This window comes from Pleurodeles waltl, chromosome 4_2 (genome assembly GCF_031143425.1).
Source record: "Pleurodeles waltl isolate 20211129_DDA chromosome 4_2, aPleWal1.hap1.20221129, whole genome shotgun sequence".
Lineage (NCBI taxonomy): Eukaryota > Metazoa > Chordata > Amphibia > Caudata > Salamandridae > Pleurodeles > Pleurodeles waltl.
Genome location: NC_090443.1, coordinates 183,724,927 through 183,739,514, shown reverse-complemented (window position 1 = coordinate 183,739,514; position 14,588 = coordinate 183,724,927).

The window sequence follows — 14,588 nt, the reverse complement described above, 5'->3', positions numbered from 1 at the left end:
AGGACTGCATGACCACTCACAATCAAACAGGCTAGGTGGACATGTTCAACACACAGCAACCACACACACATGTGACATATCTGTGGACAACATATCTAACTTCATGTGACGTGAAGGCAACACACATGTATAGCATCATCATGGGTTTCTAATTTTCTGTCAAGCTATGGCGTCTACATATGTAGGTATGTTATTTCTACATGACTTACTCACTGGCCAATATGACCTGTAGAGTACAAATAGAGCTGTTAACGTGTTGCTTGTCTGACACAAATGCAACACTACATTACATACAGCTACAGGCATCTGGTATGTGTTGAAAAAATGAGCCATCTGACTGCTAGCATTGGCCTTCATACACATTGTGCAACAAATACACATTAGGGCACATATGTATACCTTTGTAGCGCAGCATTTGCATAATTTTGTCACGCAGAGACGGGGCAAACTAGCAAAATACAGATATATGTTGTAAGTTGCTGCTGTTTTTGCGTGAAAATGTGGTGCAAAAATGGGGATATAAATGAATAAACATGGGCCTAGGTTTCCCTAGCATTACACACAGTCAGCTACTTATCTAGCAGATTGGGTAACAATCATCACATGTTCCCACACAGATTTCTAATATTCCCATGTAATTGATTTGTACTCACCAACATGGCCACCAATCCTGATTCCCAGGTGGTCCAGCAGGTCCTGTTCCCTGGTTATCAGATCTGCCCAGCGGTGCTTCAATTGATGGACATTGCGCATGCTCCCGTAGACCCGGACCAGGTGATGGCGCACCTTCCCCCACCGGATTTTCCTTGCCTCCGTGTGATACCCCTGTATCACACGGCCCCCAGCCTCCAGCATCAGTGGGAGGAAATGGCAAACTAGCCATATGAATCCCCCCAATTCATCCTCACCCATCCTGGACAGGCGAGGCCTACCTGACATATTGACAGAAAGAAAAATAGACAAATGAAATAATAAAGTAAAAGTGGGAAATGGGGAAAGGTAGAGGTGTGAAGGAAAAAGAAAAAGGAGAAAAATAGCCCAACTAACCCCAAAAACTATGCTACCCACAACAGACTCCCACAGACAATACAAACAAACACAGGAATAGACAAAACTAGACTAAACAGACTGAGACAATGTTATGCAACAAGAATAGAATCACAAAAAGACAAAATACAAGGTACACAGGACACAAAAGCAGTAAAACACAGGACAACACCTTTCACACAACCACACAGTCTAGATAAATCTGAGACTGCAAAGTGAAAGTGAAAGTTAACTCCCAATACAGATTTTGTAAGCAGGATATCCTATTACATCACTTCCTGCAGAAAATGGCCGCCGTTTTTATTTTCCCGTTATGCGTCATATTTTCACGCATACACAATTGTGCGTCATTTTTTTTTTACGCATAACATTGCACATGATGCTGAGTCAAAAAATATGATATGAATATTAATAATTTTTTAATGTACATGAGATGTCCAACATATTGTCCATGTTGCGTCAAACTTAACACGCATACATCATGGGCGTCATATTTTTTCCACGTACAGGAGTGCACATGATGCTGAGTCAAAAAATATGATATGAATATTAATAATTTTTTAATGTACATGAGATGTCCAACATATTGTCCATGTTGCGTCAAATTTACCACGCGTACATCATGAGCGTCATATTTTTTCCACGTACAGGAGTGCACATGATGCTGAGTCAAAAAATATGATATGAATATTAATAATTTTTTAATGTACATGAGAGTCCAACATATTGTCCATGTTGCGTCAAATTTACCACGCATACATCATGGGCGTCATATTTTTTCTACGTACAGGAGTGCACATGATGCTGAGTCAAAAAATATGATATGAATATTAATAATTTTTTAATGTACATGAGATGTCCAACATATTGTCCATGTTGCGTCAAATTTACCACGCATACATCATGGGCGTCATATTTTTTCCACGTACAGGAGTGCACATGATGCTGAGTCAAAAAATATGATATGAATATTAATAATTTTTTAATGTACATGAGATGTCCAACATATTGTCCATGTTGCGTCAAATTTACCACGCATACATCATGGGCGTCATATTTTTTCCACGTACAGGAGTGCACATGATGCTGAGTCAAAAAATATGATATGAATATTAATAATTTTTTAATGTACATGAGATGTCCAACATATTGTCCATGTTGCGTCAAATTTACCACGCATACATCATGGGCGTCATATTTTTTCCACGTACAGGAGTGCACATGATGCTGAGTCAAAAAAATATATGATGTAAATTATAATTTGATGGCTAAATATGCGAAACTTTTGGATACATTTATATTTGACTCTGCATTCTGTGCACTCATGTACGTGAACAAATTATGACGCCCATGCTGTATGCGTAGAATTTTGAGCAAATTTATTTATTATGTCTTCATGTTTTTAACTTGGGGAAGGTGATTTGTCATGGTCAAACGGTGCTATGTGATACACATTTGTGGTTGGATATGACACATGTCCGTTGTTGTATGTATAGAAGGCATTCACACTGTAATATTTAGGATACGTTAAATAATGTATTAACCATATTTGTCCACATATTTTGGGTAATTGCTGATGGCTTATTTGAAATGATGGATGGGATACCATGATGTATTCCTTCTCCAAAATGTGTCCACAATTATGATGGTGATGCTTTTATCTATAGTCCGAACAGGGAGTGCAATAGTCACTTACAGTTTTTATGGGGCTAACCATGTCCCATTATGAATTTGTGTTTCTGATTTGTGTTTGACTTTTGACATGTAGCCCACACATGTGCCTTATGCATGTGTTTAGTTCACAAGTACAAGATTCTTGTATGTTTGGGGGGCGGTAGAGGTGGACTTAGGCCCCCAGCACCCTAGGATTTGCCCATCCAGAATAGCTACTGTATCCATGGCTTTTATTTATTATATTATGGCAAACCTGCAGCAGCACGCTAATGTAAGGCCATATGGTATGAATGACTGTTGACCATTCATTCATCTCATTAGCCCATTTGTCGTTTGCAGTATTGATGATTTGGAGCAAACTTGCATACCATTTTCCAATGACTATGTTTGCAAGACTCTCAGCGTTCCTGATGTGCTGATGAAAATTATTTAGTTGTTGTCTGTGTCCCTTTCTGCATTACCTGGTTTAGTGGCATGTTACATTCTTCCTGCTAGGTTCAAACTGGGACACAACTGTGATGGTCTACTTTCAAATATTAGGTTGATTGTATGACATATGTGTACATGTGCGTGGGAATGTGGATCCACTATCACCTGTCTGGGTGTATGTTGTCACTGTGACTTCAAGGTCTCCTCCTGAGTTAGTGGCAGCTAATGTTGTTCCAATTGGGTATTGCTCATATCACACACTTGAGAGAAGCCATTGATGACATGGTCACGTACACATGGATGGTCCCACCCTGTCTCTGAACACGTGTGATGAGACTTTCAAATGATCTACATTTTTGGGCTGGGTGAGAGACTGTCTCAGGTGTTTGGATCAGGCATGTGTAAATGCCACATTTGTACTCCTGTTGGCCTCTGTGTATGGTAATGTATCATGTCACATCCTACCCTCTGTGCATACATTTGTGATGTTTTTTTTTGTTGTGATGATTGTTATAGCATTCTTGCTCAATGAGACGACATTCTTCTTCAGCAATTTCAAACTAAAGGTGGTCAGAAATGCATAGGCCAAAGCATGATGTGGTGTTTGTTATCTGTGTTTATTTACAATTGTGGAATACAAGTTATTATGATACATTAAGAAAAAAAATTATTGACAAGCTGTTGGCGCCTACGCACTCCTGCTGCCGTGTTAGGTTGTTCCCCCTCCTGTTGCAGGCCAGCATCCTCCTCTTCGTCATCCTCAGGCATGTCTGGGTCCAGTTCAAGGAGGGGAATGTTCCTTTTTACACAAATATTGTGCAATATGGCACAAGTGAGTATGATCTTACAGACCATCTCTGGGGAATAGAGTAGGCTACCGCCAGTGATGTCAAGGCAGCGGAACCTTGACTTTAGGATCCCAAAGGTCCGCTCCACAATGCTGCGTGTCCTCTTGTGGGCGTCATTGTATGCCCGCTCTGCAGTAGTATTTCGGTTCACAAATGGTGTCATTATCCAAGGCTGGATGCCATACCCCTGATCAGCTGTAAGAAAAACACAGAATGGGATCAATTAGATGTAGGAGGCACTGTTGTACAGATCTTTGATGGCAGTAGTTTCTTGTTTTGTCTGTGACTCTTTTGTGTACTAATGTGACAACCTATGGTTGTTGGTGAAAACCTTTGCATTGAGTTTTTTTCCTTGGCTGAGCAAGTGTTTGTTGGCTAACCGTTTGTCAGCAGGATGTATTTGTTTTTCCAGTACAGTGTGCCCTCCCTAGCATTGTGACTTGTGATACAGGTGTCCGTGTGTCCTCACTGGGGGTGAGATGATAGTTCCATGCAGAGTTGAAACATGAAAGTGTAGTTGAAACGTTCATGTGAAAGTACCCAGGCCATCCCATACCTTAAAACTTATGCAATGTATTAGTGTACAGGTTATTGTGAGACTTCCAATTTGCAAGGTGACATTTAGGCAACCACAGTCAATAATGTCTTCACATTAAGCTATAGAATAAATTCCAATGTGTGACAGGTTCAATGGTGACTTCTGAAACATGCCTAGTGATGTGAGTACCTCAGTGTGTTCCTGGTTAGGTGTTGCTATTGTGGTGTATGTGTTGTTTGTCCTAGAGGGTTTCTGTGCAGTGTGTATATCAGTTTGGTTTTTGTCCTTACCAACGAGTAGTCCATTGCCATACCGTCCATCCTGGAAGTGTTGGTTGATGGTGCAGTGACGGAAGATGAATGCGTCATGTACACTCCCAGGATATTTAGCCACAATGTTGCTGATCAGTCCTTGGTGATCGACTATGGCCTGCACGTTGATTGAATGTGTGTGCTTCCTGTTGCGGTAGAGGTGTTCAGTCGCAGCAGGTGGCACAAGGCGTACATGTGTGCAGTCGATTGCACCAAGGACGTGCGGGAAGCCACTGATGGCGTAGAACCCCTGTTTAGTTTCCTGCTGCTTCTGCAGTGTGTTAGGGAAGCAGATGTGGCGGGGTGTCAGGCGAATGATGGCATCCAGTACTTTAGGCAGGAATGCGGAGAATGATGGTTGTGATATTCCACCAACCAGGGCACCAGTTGTCTGAAACGAGCCACTTGCCAGCAGGTGAAGTACGGCAAGCAGCTTTGTTTCTGTTGGGATAGTGCGGGGAGTCACTAAAGTGGGGGCCAACTGCTGTTCAATATTTCTCAGCAGCTGCTGAATGGCCTGACAGTTCAACCGGTACCTCTGGATGATGTCCCGTTCCCTGAGGCCATGCAGGGTTGTTCTTGGGCGGAATATCCTCTCCTGCCTTCTGCGCTGTCTTTGGGGTCCCTGCTGTTGTTGTTGTAGCTGCTGTTGTTGCTGCAGGGCTCTGCGTCTACGTGCACGCTGAAGAAAAAGCACCTCCATGTCTCCCTGTTGCTGCTCTGCTGCTCTGTTGTTTATTCTGTGTGTTCTGATTAAGTTCAGGTGTGTTTGCCCCATTTTAACGCCTGCCCTGACCCAGGCGTTAAAATTTGACGCTATTCGTGCTTTGCGTCATTTTTTAGCTCCGCCTACCGCCCGGGAGTCATTTTTGCCCGGAAGCATAAATACGACACACCGCTGTGTGCGTTGTTTTTTGGACGGGAAAGCCTACCCTGCATGTCATTAACGCAGGGCGGGGTGCCGCTTCCAGAAACTGACGCACATAGCGCCATTTTCCTTTTGCGCCGGCTCGGGCGTCAGGGTTTAAATATGGGGCAACGTCTGCGCTGAATGTGCATCAAAAATTTTGACGCACATTCGGCGCAAACAGAGTATAAATATGCCCCTCAATGTTCCCAAGCATGCTGGCAAGGGTTTTGACTGCCTTGGTCAAACACATGTGCAGCTACATCGCTTTCCCCCAGGTAGAAGATCTGGCCACTGTGAAGGCAGGAGTCTATGCAATGGGACATATACCAAATATTATTGGGGGGATTGACGGAACACATATTGCATTTGTCTCTGCACAACCTGGCCCTCAGATGACACGTGCCTTATCTGCAGGAGGAGAAGAGTGAAAGTACCCATGTGGCAGCAGTGGACTCTGAGGACATTGAGGATGATGAGGCAGAGGATGAGGATGTGGACAACAGAACATCAGTTATACGTCAATACTTCCAATGAGACACAGGTGAGACAGTGGAACTGCCATTCCTCTGACTATTTATGTTTTCATTGTGGCTGTAGCAGGATGGCATTCACTTCCTTTGCATCTCAACTGACTGTCACCTTTGGCTTCTCATTTTGCAGATGTTTGTGTTGTAACAAACTATGGACTGATGTGATGACTACATACAACTACAGGTCATTAGTTGTATGCTATCACAGTGTTCAGGTCATTTGCACAAAATGTGACTATTTCCATATTTGCACATTTTCATCACATAAAGCATTATCACTCAAATTGTGTTCAAGGGTGTTTATTTTAGTGCAAATAATAGACAAAATAGTGCAAATGAATGGGGTGATGGTAGAGGTAAGTCTAGGGTATTATTCCAGTCTGTTTGTTGCACAGGTACAGTGTCCAAGGGGCCATAGGAAGGGGAGCAAAGGCAGTTCAAAGTGGTCAAGGTGACAGTGTGGGAAACAAGGGGGACAATCAGGAGTGTCTAATTTCCTGGTGGTGGTCTTGGTCTTGGCAAGTGTCTCTGGCTTCTTTTTGGGTCGCAGGGAACGTTTGCGAGGTGGTTCACCTTCTGCAGGGGACGGGGTGCTGGTGGACTGTGGGTCCTGTGGAAGGGCCTCCTGTCCACTAGCGGCAGAAGATGTGGTGGACTGTTCAGTTGACTGGCTAGTGGAAGGGGCCCAATGGTGTGCTGTCCATTCCCTCATAATATTGGCCATATCAGCCAGCACCCCTGCTATGGAAACCATGGTGGTGTTGAGGGCCTGCAAATCTTCCCTGATCTCCTGATGGTGTACCTCCTGCAGCCACTTGTTCTCCTGCATGTTAAGGATCTGGCCTATCTTGTTCTGGGATTGTTGTTAAGCCCCCATGACATTAGTGAGTGCCTACTGGAGAGCCGGTTCCCTGGGCCTATCCTCCCTCTGATGCTCAGCGGTGCTTCGTGTGTCCCTGTCCCCCTGTGCCTGTGTCCCATGCACGGTGTGCCCACTGCCACTTACCCCAGGACCCGGATTGTCTTGGCTGTGAGGTGTGGACTGGGGTCCATGTACAGGTGGGCACACTGCTGATTGACGTGTCCTCTGGACAGAGGTGTGGGGACATTGGGTGGGTGCTGTGGTGATGGATACTGAGGGTGGAGGCTCTGTGGTGGACTGGGAGTGGGATGGGATGGCTGACTGAGCAGTGGTTCCTGATGGGCCAGGTAGTTCATCTAGATCCAGAAGTCCAGAGTTACTGTCATCACTGGGGGCATCTTCTGTTGGGGGACTGGTTAGTCGTGGCACCTCCTCGCTGCTGGGATTGGCTGGGGCACCTGCGGGGATGTGAGTGATGTATTATGCTTCATGTCTGTGACATATTATACATCCCTAGCTTCCCCATTATCGTTGCTGTTGCCCTGTCACCTTTGGTTGTGTATGGTGATGTATTGTGAGATTGTTAGTTCTCCATGCTGTTCATGCTTTGGTGTTGGGTGTACATGCAGGGCTGAGAGGCCTGTAAATGCATTGGTATGGCATGCAGGGCTTGGCATTGGGGTTAGTCACATGTGTAGATGCACTGTGTCGGATGGAATGGAGTGATGGGAGCCAGGGTGAGATGGCATGAAGATATGGGGGATGATAAGTCCCTCAGGATGCAGGATTGCCAAGACTTGCTCCTCCCATGCTGTCAGCTGTGGGGGAGAAGGTGAGGGTCCACCGCCAGTTCTCTGGATTGGGAGCTGGTGCCTTGCTGCCATTGAACGTACCTTCCCCATAGGTCGTTCCACCTCTTCCTGATGTCGTCCCTTGTTTTTGGATGCTATCCCACGGCGTTCCCCCTGACAACGATTCTCCGACACAGCTCTATCTTCCTGGCAATGGATATTTGCTGTACCTGTGCTCCAAACAGTTATGGCTGTACCCTGACTATTTCCTCCGCCATGACCTGCAACTCCTCATCTGTGAAACGGGGGTGCCTTTGTGGGGACATGGGTGTTGTGTGGTGTTTTTTGTGCAGAGGGTGTTGAGTAATGTTGTGGGATGTGGGGTGCGTGACTGATGAATGGGTGTTTGTGGTGTGTGTGCGTGTAGTTGTCTCTTTGATTTGCATGGCTAGTTATTGCAGTCTTTTCATGCTCGTAAAGGGTTGTCTGTGATGTGGGTGTGTGTTTTATAGTGCTGTGGGTGGGTGTTTGTGTATGAGTGTCAGGTGTGTGATTTTCGTTTTGTCCAATGTTGTGTTGTTTTGTATTTGGGTGGCTGTTCTGACCGTGCCGATGTGTACCACCAATGGTTTACCACCGTTGAATGTCCGCCATGGTGATTCGTGGGTCAGAATATGGTGGGCACAGTTTTGTTGGTGTAACGGATTGGGAGTTTCTACCGACACTTTACCACTTACCTTTGGTTTGGCCGATATGTGTTTGTGGCACTATTCTGTCAGTTTATTGTGTGTGTGTGTGTCATAATTTGACAAACGGATGTTCGCCTCTGCGACGGTATGTTGGCGGTCATCACCGGGGTGGTAAGCGTGATTTGCCGCCATTTTCATAATTATGGCCAGAGTGTGTTCAGGTCTTGCGATGTTCAGGGACGTAAAGACACCACTGGTCCTCTTCTTCATGGTCTGTGGCATCTGGGTGTAGAGGGGTCTTGGACCGTTGGTTATCCATCACTGCTGTTGTTCGAGGTGGAGGGGGTGTAGGAGGCTGGATTGGCTTATAGTGGGTACCTGATGGTACTTACATCTTGGACAGGTCCAGTTATCCCTTACTAGTAGATTAGTAGTGTTCTAGCAGCTTAGGCTGATAGAGGTAGCTATAGCAGAGCAGCTTAGGCTAAACTAGGAGACATGCAAAGCTCCTACTATACCACTTATATCATATAGCACTATATCATAAGAAACACAATACTCAGAGTTACTAAAAATTAAGGTACTTTATTTTAGTGACAATGTGCCAAAAATATCTCAGAGGATATACTCCCTTAGAAGGTAAGTAAAATATACAAAATATACACACAAACCAAAATCAGGTAAGTAAACAGTTAGAGAAGTAGTGCAAACACTGTAGAATACAATAGGATGTAATAAGCCTAGGAGCAACAGAAACCATATACTCTAAAAGTGGAATGTGAACCACGAATGGACCCCAGGCCTAGTGTAGTGTGTAGAGGGTTGCTAGGAGTGTAAGAAAACACTTACGGTGTCCAAGATACCTGTAGGAGGCTGGCCTGGCTTGTAGTGGGTACCAAGGGGTACTTACACTCTGTACCAGGTCCAGTTATCCCTTATTAGTGTAGAAGAGGTGTTCTAGCAGCTTAGGCTGATAGAAAAGGTAGCTTAGCAGAGCAGCTTAGGCTGAACTAGGAGACATGCAAAGCTCCCACTATACCACTGGTGTCATATGCACAATATCATAAGAAAACACAATACACAGATATACTAAAAATAAAGGTACTTTATTTTTATGACAATATGCCAAAAGTATCTCAGTGAGTACCCTCAGTATGAGGATAGCAAATATACACAAGATATATGTACACAATACCAAAAATATGCAGTAATAGCAATAGAAAGCAATGCAAGCAATGTACAGTCACAATAGATTGCAATGAGAGCACATAGGTATAGGGGCAACACAAACCATATACTCTAGAAGTGGAATGCGAACCACGAATGGACCCAAAGCCTATGTGAGCTTGTAGAGGTTTGCTGGGACTGTAAGAAAACAGTGAGGGTTAGAAAAATAGCCCACCCCAAGACCCTGAAAAATAGGTGTAAGTGCACCTAAGTTCCCCAGAGAGCACAGAAGTCGTGATAGGGGGATTCTGCAAGGAAGACCAACACCAGCAATGCAGCAACGATGGATTTCCGGACGACAGTACCTGTGGAACAAGGGGACCAAGTCCAAGAGTCGTGACAAAGTCGAGATTGGGCAGATGCCCAGGAAATGCCAGCTGAGGGTGCAAAGAAGCTGCCACCGGATAGTAGAAGCTTTGGATTCTGCAAGAACGAAGAGGACTAGGAACTTCCCCTTTGGAGGATGGATGTCCCACGTCGTAAAGAAGCTTGCAGAGGTGTTCCAACGCAGAAAGACCGCAAACAAGTCTTGCTAGCTGCAAGGGTCGCAGTTAGGGTTTTTGGGTGCTGCTGTGGCCCAGGAGGGACCAGGAGGTCGCCAATTGCGTGAGGAGACAGAGGGGGTGCCCAGCCAGACAAAGAGCCCTCACAGAAGCATGGCAGCATCCGCAGAAGTGCCGGAACAGGCACTACGAAGAGGAGTGAAACGGAGCTCACCCGAAGTCACAAAAGAAGATCCCACGATGCCGGAGGACAACTCAGAAGGTTGTGCACTGCAGGTTAGAGTGTCGGGGACCCAGGCTTGGCTGTGCACAAAGGAGATCCTGGAAGAGTGCACAGGGGCCAGAGCAGCTGCAAATCACGCTGTACCCAGCAATGCAGTCTAGCGTGGGGAGGCAAGGACTTACCTCCACCAAACTTGGACTGAACAGTCACTGGCCTGTGGGAGTCACTTGGACAGAGTTGCTGAGTTCTAGGGACCACGCTCGTCGTGCTGAGAGGGGACCCAGAGGACCGGTGATGCAGTCTTTTGGTGCCTGCGGTTGCAGGGAAAGATTCCGTCGACCCACGGGAGATTACTTCGGAGCTTCTAGTGCAGAGAGGAGGCAGACTACCCCCACAGCATGCACCACCAGGAAAACAGTTGAGAAGGCGGCAGGATCAGCGATACAAGGTTGCAGTAGTCGTCTTTGCTACTTTGTTGCGGTTTTGCAGGCTTCCTGAGCAGTCAGCGGTCGATTCCGTGGCAGAAGGTGAAGAGAGAGATGCAGAGGAACTCTGATGAGCTCTTGCATTCGTTATCTAAAGAATTCCCCAAAGCAGAGACCCTAAATAGCCAGAAAATGAGGTTTGGCTACTTAGGAAGGAGGATAGGCTAGCAACACAGGTAAGAGCCTATCAGAAGCAGTCTCTGACCTCACCTGCTGGCACTAGCCACTCAGAGCAGTCCAGTGTGCCAGCAGCACCTCTGTTTCCAAGATGGCAGAGGTCTGGAGCACACTGGAGGAGCTCTGGGCACCTCCCAGGGGAGGTGTAGGTCAGGGAAGTGGTCACTCCCCTTTCCTTTGTCCAGTTTCGTGCCAGAGCAGGGCTGGGGGATCCCTGAACCGGTGTAGACTGGCTTATGCAGAGATGGGCACCATCTGTTCCCATCAAAGCATTTCCAGAGGCTGGGGGAGGCTACTCCTCCCCAGCCCTGACACCTTTTTCCAAAGGGAGAGGGTGTAACACCCTCTCTCTGAGGAAGTCCTTTGTTCTGCCTTCCTGGGCCAGGCCTGGCTGGACCCCAGGAGGGCAGAAACCTGTCTGAGGGGTTGGCAGCAGCAGCAGCTGCAGTGAAACCCTGGGAAAGGTAGTTTGGCAGTACCCGGGTCTGTGCTAGAGACTCGGGGGATCATGGAATTGTCTCCCCAATGCCAGAATGGCATTGGGGTGACAATTCCATGATCTTAGACATGTTACATGGCCATGTTCGGAGTTGCCATTGTGACGCTGTACAAAGGTAGTGACCTATGTACAGTGCACGCGTGTAATGGTGTCCCTGCACTCACAAAGTCTGAGGAATTTGCCCTGAACAATGTGGGGGCACCTTGGCTAGTGCCAGGGTGCGCACACACTAAGTAACTTTGCACCCAACCTTCACCAGGTGAAGGTTAGACATATAGGTGACTTATAAGTTACTTAAGTGCAGTGGTAAATGGCTGTGAAATAACGTGGACGTTATTTCACTCAGGCTGCAGTTGCAGGCCTGTGTAAGAATTGTCAGAGCTCCCTATGGGTGGCAAAAGAAATGCTGCAGCTCATAGGGATCTCCTGGAACCCCAATACCCTGGGTACCTCAGTACCATATACTAGGGAATTATAAGGGTGTTCCAGTATGCCAATGTGAATTGGTGAAATTGGTCACTAGCCTGTTAGTGAAAGCAAAGAGAGAGCATAACCACTGAGGTTCTGGTTAGCAGAGCCTCAGTGAGACAGTTAGTCATCACACAGGGAACACCTACAGGGCACACTTATGAGCACTGGGGCCCTGGCTGACAGGGTCCCAGTGACACATACAACTAAAACAACATATATACAGTGAAAATGGGTGTAACATGCCAGGCAAGATGGTACTTTCCTACAATACCCCATCTCAAGACCCTGAAAAGTAGGAGTAACGTTACCCCACTAACTCAGAAACACACTAAAGTCGTGATAGGAGATTCTGCAAAGACAACAACTGACAGCAAAGCACTGAAGACAGATTCCTGGACCTGAGGACCTGTAAAGGAAGGGGACCAAGTCCAAGAGTCACGCAAGTGTCCGGTGGGGGGCAGGAGCCCATTAACTTCGGATGAAGGTGCAAAAGGGCCACCTCTGGGTGGAAGAAGCTGAAGATTCTACAACAACGGAAGATGCCAGGAACTTCTCCTTTGCACAGCAGATGTCCCACGGCGTGCTGGAGGATGCAGAGTTGTTTCCATGCAGAAGACCGCAATCAAGCCTTGCTAGCTGCAAGAGACACAGTTAAAGAAAATGGGTGCTGCCCGGGCCCAGGAAGGACTAGGAGGTCGCCCTTTGGAGAAGGAGACAGAGGGGGCACTCAGCAGCACAGAGAGCCCACACAGAAGCAGGCAGCGCCCGCAGAAGCACTTGAACAGGCGTTCAAAAAATCTGAGCACGGCGGTTGTCTCAACACTACAAAGGGGGGTCCCACGAAGTCGGTGGTCAACTCAGCGAGTTGAGCAATGCACAACGGCATGCTGGGGACCTGGGCTATGCTGTGCACGAAGGATTCCGTGCAAAAGTGCACAGAAGCCCTAGCAGCTGCAGTTCATTACTGTCTGGCGTGGGGAGGCAAGGACTTACCTCCGCCAAATCTGGACAGATTGACCACTGGACTGTCGGGGTCACTTGGATCCAGCTCCTGTGTTCCAGGGACCATGCTCGTCATGATGAGAGGGGACCCAGAGGACCGGTGAAGCAGAGGTTTGGTGCCTGCGGTAGCTAGGGGAAGATTCAGTTGACCCACAGGAGATTTCTTCTTGGCTTCCAGTGAAGGGTGAAGGCAGACAGCCCCCAGAGCAGGCACCACCAGGAAACAGTCGAGAAAGCCCACAGGATTAGGCTCTACAATGTTGCTGGTAGTCGTCTTGCTACTTTGTTGTGATTTTGCAGGTGTCCTGGAGCAGTCAGCGGTCGATCCTTGGCAGAAGTCGAAGAGGGATATGCAGAGGAAGTCTGGTGAGCTCTTGCATTTGTTATCTGAAGAGAAACCCACAGGAGAGACCCTACATAGCCCTCAGAGGAGGATTGGCCACCTAACCAGGTAAGCACCTATCAGGAGGGGTCTCTGACGTCACCTGCTGGCACTGGCCACTCAGAGGCCTCCATTGTGCCCTCACACCTCTGCATTCAAGATGGCAGAGGTCTGGGACACACCTGGGGTAGTTATGGACAGGGGAGTGGTCACTCCCCTTTCCTTTGTCCAGTTTCGTGCCAGAGCAGGGGCTTGGGGATCCCTGAACCGGTGTAGACTGGTGTAGGAAGGTAGCCTCTTTCTAGCCTTGTTACCCCCACTTTTGGCCTGTTTTTGAGTATATGTCAGGGTGTTTTTACTGTCTCCCTGGGACCCTGCTAGCCAGGACCCCAGTGCTCATAGTGGAAACCCTATGTTGTCAGTGTGTTTAATATGTGTCACTGGGATCCTGCTAGCCAGGACCCCAGTGATCATAGTTTGTGGCCTATATGTGTTCCCTGTGTGGTACCCAACTCTATCACTGAGGCTCTGCTAACCAGAACCTCAGTGTTTATTCTCTCTTTGCTTTTAAAATTGTCACTGCAGGCTAGTGACCATTTTCACCAATTCTGATTGGCACACTGGAACACCCTTATAATTCCCTAGTATATGGTACCTAGGTACCCAGGATTTTGGGGTTCCAGGAGATCCCTATGGGCTGCAGCATTTCTTTTGCCACCCATAGGGAGCTCAGACAATTCTTACACCGGACTGCCACTGTAGCCTGAGTAAAATAACGTCCACGTTATTTCACAGCCATTTTACACTGCACTTAAGTAACTTATAAGTCACCTATATGTCTAACCCTCACTTGGTGAAGGTTAGGTGCAAAGTTACTAAGTGTGATGGCACCCTGGCACAAGCCAAGGTGCCCCCACATTGTTCAGGGCAATTTCCCCGGACTTTTCAGTGCGGGGACACCATTACACGTGTGCACTACATATAGGTCAA